Source organism: Fukomys damarensis, unplaced genomic scaffold (assembly GCF_012274545.1).
Source record: "Fukomys damarensis isolate Sample0158 unplaced genomic scaffold, DMR_v1.0_HiC HiC_scaffold_14, whole genome shotgun sequence".
Lineage (NCBI taxonomy): Eukaryota > Metazoa > Chordata > Mammalia > Rodentia > Bathyergidae > Fukomys > Fukomys damarensis.
Window position 1 is genome coordinate 80,067,691 of NW_022900926.1, and position 6,516 is coordinate 80,074,206.

Consider the following 6,516-nt stretch of genomic DNA (forward strand, 5'->3'; position numbering starts at 1 on the left):
TTCTATATTGTTTATTGTGTGTGACTTTAGTGCTAGTATTTAGACCTCTTCAAGAATGCCTACTTCTCAGACTGTCTTCCAGACATAGTTGACCTGTGGGTTTTAAGTATGTAATGGCTCTTAGACAATCTCAGTCTTCATATAGAAGGAAGGACAACTGACTAGATCACATCACCTTGGTCAAAGTAATACAATCAGCATCAATAATACTATCCAGCATAGCTTAGAAAATGACAAATTATGGTAACTGTTAATCTGACACTTGAACTAGATTTGTGGTTATATGTCAAAAATCAAGAACCAACCAGAAATATTTTTGCAGTAAATAAATCCTTCAGTATAGTAGATTTATCTTCTAGGAAGAAGACTTAGAAGGGTTGGATGGATAGATCAAGAGATAGAAGGAGAGGGAGAGGCTATGGTTAGAGCACACAGAAAGATCATGCAAATTTTGAGAAACTGGAAAAAACAGGAGGAAGAAAGAGAAGGAAGGAATAAAAACAAGAACAGAATAAACTAACAGCAGTAGGAAAACTAGATATTCATTCTCCTATAAAAATAAGAACAACTGAGAAAAAAGAAAAAGAAAAAAGACAAAAAGGGACAAAAACAGGAACAAGAAAGGAGAGAAATGAAGAAAGAAGGACAGGAGAAGGAGAAGAAGAGGAAGAGGAGGAGGAGAAGAAGGAGGAGGAGGAGGAGGAGAGGAAGAGGAAAGAGAAGGAAAAGAAGAAGAGCAGGAGAAAGAGGAGGAGGAGGAAAGAAAAAAAAATGTGAGCAGTAGCATGCAGATCCAAGTTGATTAATTTCAGCAAGCCAGCTATAGTCCACTGAGATTCAGGCTAGTTTCTGGTTACAAGGCTGGAATTGAGCTCCCCAACTTCCTGTGTGGTTCTACTGCACCTTTCTCCTGAAGTGAGTTCAGGTTCCAGTAGGAGGTGCTGATCTCACCAACTCACCAACCCCTGTAGCCCACTGCATCTTTATTACAGTGATGCTCTTCTCTCTCCCTGTGGACTTCAATATTTAACAGCAAGCTTCAGAGAGGGCCTATCTCTGCTGATCAGCACTGTACTATCTTCTCAAGCTCATAACAATGGCCTTTCTGCCCCATAGATCCAGATCCCTGTGTAGCAGCCCTCTGCAACCCCTGTGGTCAGGATGGAGCGGGCCCTCTGTTGGTCACCTGTGCTCTCATTTTTTATTTATTTATTTATTTTACTGACTTGCATGAGTGTTTTTAAATACTTTTCGAGCACATCTTTCTTTTGTTTGTTTGTATGTTTTAGAAAACCTTCTGCCAGTTTATACATTTTTTTGTTTGTTTTGTTTGCACACTATAATATTTTTGGATGAAAAGAAATTAAAAATTTTTCAAACTCATTGATCTTTTTCCTCATGACATGCACACTTTGGGCCTTGAATGGCCCTCCCTCCATCCTTCCTTCTTTCTTTCCCTTTGCTCCTCCCTCCCTTTCCTTCCTTTTCCTTCAGGTTATAAATGTATTATTTTCCTTTCTTCCTAAGATTTAAAAAAAAAACTTTTGTCAGATTTAACTGTTGATGATCTCAAACGAATAAGTTTTGTACTCTTGCTTCACTGCACTGTATTTTTATACATATGCACCAAGTTCCCTATGGCTGCTAAGTGCAAGTTATTGTACACTACAAGAGCTATCCAAATTGGAAACTATGCAAATAAGAGCCACTAATTTTTCATCCTGGAATAGACTGGCAAGCTCAGTCTCAAAATGTAATTGTGTGACTTCTTGGAAGATACCAACACAGTATTTCAAAGTGTTTTAAACATTGCATGCTAATTTTTTATTTGTAAACTACATTCTCAAAATGATGAATATTTTAGCCCATAGATGTGACAATTAATCCTGATATGTCAGCTTCATTGGATTAAGAAATGCCTACCAGATTAGTAGAAGATGCTTCTAAGTGTTCCTAGGTGGACCAAGTAGGCCTGGTCTTGTGTACTATATATCAGTGATCCCAAATCTTTTTAGTACAAGGGACCAGTTTCCTGGAAGACTATTTTTCAATGGATGGGGGCCGGGAGAGGTTAGTTTTTGAATGATTCAACCTAATCCATCAAATATGCAATTTACAGTGAGGTTCACAAACTTATGAGACTCCAATGCACCAGCCAGTCTGACAAGAATGAGAGCTCAGAGGTAACCAGAAGAGTGCCTGTAAATATAGATAAAGCTTCCCTTTCCTTCACTGATCACTTTCTGCTGTGTGGCCTTTCCTAACCAGTCCCAAGCCTGAGGGTTGGTCACCACTGCTATATAAGGTCTCCTGCCTGATCCTCTTGGCACTGTTCCCAGCTCTGCTTTCTGGTTGCCATGAACTAAAGGGCTTTTCTCCACCACGCCCTTGTACTATGAGATAATTGTCTTGGTGCCTGCCAACCATGAACACAATCTCCTGAAACCATGAGCTAAATCAAACCTTTCCTCCTTCAAGTTGTGTGTATTGTTTCCCAGTGAAGGGAAAGGTGACTAATGCAATAGTTATCAAACCTGATCTTTTCATCTTAATCTGGAAAAAAATGTTTTGTGAGAATGTGAGATTAAGCAGTGACTAGAGGCCACACTAAGAACAAACATTTGGAAATGTGAGATGCTACTAGGAGTTACCAATATTCTTGAGAGGTGAATGGTGGCTTCTGCTTCAACTGTTTAAAAGATTTTATTTTCAGGCTGTTATGAGTGATTTTTGTACATCTTTAGCAAATCCAATGCTTAGGGACCTTATTTTACACATTAAAAAATCCCTCTTTAAATGAACTTGAAAAAATTATGGGCAATAAACAATCTTGAATCGTACTACTCCTCCAGGAAATATCTAAGTATAAATAAATTCTTAATCCCCTTCTCCTAAAGGATATCAGGACAAATTTTAATGATGTTTAGTCTCAACAAAAAAATGGAACATGGTTACCTCAACTTTTTTCAGTGTAATTTTTATGTAAGGAACAGTTATATGTCTGGTATATTTTCTGTCATTTCTTTAGGTAATAAAAATGATCCAAATCATATTGACTAACACTAGCAATTCTTGGGTTAAAATGAAGTGTACTATTCATGTACTGGTAATAGCCTCCCATTTCACATCTGTGTAAAATTAAGTGACACACTTACATTACATCAAAAACCTGCCCCTATGAAGATCTAGGACAATCCACATGAAATTAATGACTTAGTTCTCATAAATGGACTTAAGCTGTACTACCTACTATGGAAATTTTAAAGCATGCCTTTGTTGTTTTCTTGGGCATTTAAAATATATGGGGTGGATACATGAATACAGTCTGGTTGAAATGATACAGGATAGTAAATATTCAAGTGTATCAGAGTAAAAAGAGGTAATGTAGTTGATCTTAATCCTGGGTAATAACCATCTAGGCCATTGGCCTGCTTTTGAACTGAGAACACACCTGCTTCCCTTTGCATCCTTTGCCAGAATGTGTGTAACACTTTGAGCTGGGATTTCAAGGACAGTCAATACAGATCATAGCAGAATCTCACTTATAAGACACCCTGGGTGTTCTGAGAAGAATTTGGGGAACCTATGCAACAGTTTGTGGACCAATAGGACTTCCATATTAGGCTTCCCCTTGGCTCTGGCCATGACATAGGCCCCTGTTTCATAATCCCTCTTGATGGAGAGGTACCTCTTGCAACAAAACTCAAATGCATTATTTTGGCTACTTAGTCTTCCCAGCTGTCACATGTCTTATGTCAAGTGTGCAGCTGGTTACAGCTGCAGAGATGATTTTGTCCATTAGAGTCTTTGGGAGAAGGCTGGTGCTTCCCCATTCTCAGATCATGAGTGGTAGATGTCTCCACAAAGATGACAATGAGAGAGCCTAGGCACCCTTGGAATTTGAGAAGATTCCTCCAACTGCAGGGGGAGTCTGAAGCCTCAGGTTTCAATGATGTACCAAAAAGCTAACCACTCAGACATTTTTGAAATTTTTCATTTTCATGATAATCTTGGTCATATTGCTTCTAACTTTGAATACTCATAAATGGATAGAAATGTCATTGTAGGGTAGGGGAGATATAAACTGTGTTTGCCTTGTAGGATAGTGTTTGTGGAATGGCCAATATTTTGACTCTGTTAAGAAAGCTTGAACCATTTTTAATTGACATGATAGTTTATATATTTTTTGGGCATTGTAATATTTCAATATAAATATACACATTGTACTCAATTCAAATTAGTCTATGAATAACTATCTCTTCAACCATCATTTTTGTGATGAAAACATTGAAAATCCTTTCTTCTAGCATTTTGAAATATACAGTGTTGCTTAATACAGTCACAATACTATGTAGAAGAACACCAAAACTCATCATGAAGATGGAATGCTTCAAGAATTTTCACATCTTTCTTGCACAGGGGCCATGTTAATCTTTCTTGGTAGCCTTCCAGTTTTCATATATGTGCTCTTCAAGAGAGCACAAGATTTTGGGTTCTTGAAAAGTCTTGTTGCAACTCTTATTTCAAAGTTGTACAAGAGTTCTAGGGACTCTATCAATCTATGAGACAGAAGATGTTCTACAGATGTCAGAGCAATGGGTGAAGAAGCAAGCAAAGCAGCTCTGTGTGTTTACACTTGGGCTGACATATGGAAAACAAATTTTCATCATGTTTGAGCACTAGGCTGTGTGTGTGTGTGTGTGTGTGTGTGTGTGTGTGTTGTGTTTGTTACTGCAATCAGGTAAAAACTTCAAGCCAATAGTACATCCTTTGTTCTTTGTCTCATGAGGAATCTGTATGTGTTTATTAGAAGTGTTTTGTGGATATTGATATGCAGAGATGTTGATTAGTCATGAAATTTTAGAGTAGAGCACAGCACTAAGCTACTACCTATTAGGTAAATTTCTTTTTTTTTTTTCTCATTGAGTTTATTGGTACATTTTAGTTATACAGTACAGTTACATTTATCATTGGGATCTTGTATCTTTACACGACAGGTCTGGTCTTGGTTCTCATTTTTTCCCCTTACCCCTGCCCTCCCTTCACCCCCTCCTCCCTTCCCTATTTACAAATACTTTATTTACATTAGGTAAATTTCTTTTACAACCATTAGAGTAAGTGTCCATTCACCCAATTTTGGGATACTATCACACTGCTTGAGGAGCTACTAAATTCCATAGGCAGACAAAATAAAGTTGGTAATAGAAAAGACTCGTCCTACTCTTAATTCACAAATTTACTTTAAAAGGCTATTGATTTCTTCCTTTTTTGAATTTACCTTTATATCTTTGCAAACTTCTTTATTTGTCCTTACATTACAGAGACTGCACCCTTTTTCATAGATGATGCCTAAAGAAAGAATGTATTCTCTTAATAATGAGAATTTATTGAATATTGACCACATGTCATACTCTCATCTGTTTATATGTATGACTTCATCTGTATAATTCTATTAGTTAATTACCCTTAAGGTCCTAATTAATTGAATATTAGCTGATTTGCCCATGGCCACCATGGGCTGGGTTAGGCTTTGAACTCAGACAGTTCCATGCAAAAGCTCATACTAAACTATTTCTCTTAGCTTCCTTTTTCCTTTAACTTCTTTCCCTGTAAGATCGAACTGTTACTTTTTGTCAATAATTACTTCTGCAACAGAGTATTCATATTTTTTTCCTGTTCATCATGGTCATTGCTATTTTTCTGGTTTGAGGCCTCCCTTTTCCAAGTCAGTTACACTGGTGACCCCTAGTCAACTTGTGGATGGACGATCGAGCAGTAGATCATGCTTGACACTCCTGCCATGCATAAAATCGAGGCATTTGTTCGTCTTCTTTGGGCCCTTAGTTCTCTGTCTTATTGAGTGAGACTGTCAAATGGTCTGGTGATTCAGACCATTTGTAATATTCTCCTTTTGTTATTGGAGATAGTTATATCTTAAAACACATTCTAATATTATGTTTGCTTAATGTATTATGCTTGGCTTAGAATGTACATTGAGACTTAAGAACAAGTCTTTGGGTCTACTAAAAACTTCAAGGAGCCAAGCATCTTGGGAATTATATTGATGTGCTAAGCATAAGCCCAATAAGCAGCAAACTAAAGAAAGCTACACTTTTCTAACCAGCATTTGTAATTAGAATAAGAACAACATAACTGAGTGCTTTTGTTTGTTTTCCTCCACTCCATCTATATAGTTATATGTTTCTTAACTGTATACAATCTCCATGTACTACATCCACATATTAAGAACACCTTAAGTACTTTGAAAGTGAGCTTCATAGCAGGTTTCTTTCCACAAAGAATGGCTGCTATCAAGAAATCAAACAATAACAAATGTTGTCAGGGCTGTGTGAAGAAAGGAACCCTTCTTCATTATTGGTGGGAGTGCAGACTGGTGCAACCACTATGGAAAGCAATATGGAGATACCTCAAAAAGCTGGAACTAGAGGTTCCATTTGACCCAGCCATCCCTCTGCTGTGTATCTTTCCAAAAGAATTAAAAGAATCATGTCACAG

At 37.4% G+C, this 6,516-nt stretch overlaps 1 non-coding gene across 1 annotated transcript; it reads right to left on the bottom strand.

Annotated features, from left to right (window-relative positions):
• Positions 1–4,374: 4,374 nt before the first annotated feature.
• On the bottom strand, positions 4,375–4,482 carry LOC117286050. The gene has a single exon (XR_004517188.1). It is a non-coding gene; the product is annotated as a U6 spliceosomal RNA (small nuclear RNA).
• Positions 4,483–6,516: the final 2,034 nt, after the last annotated feature.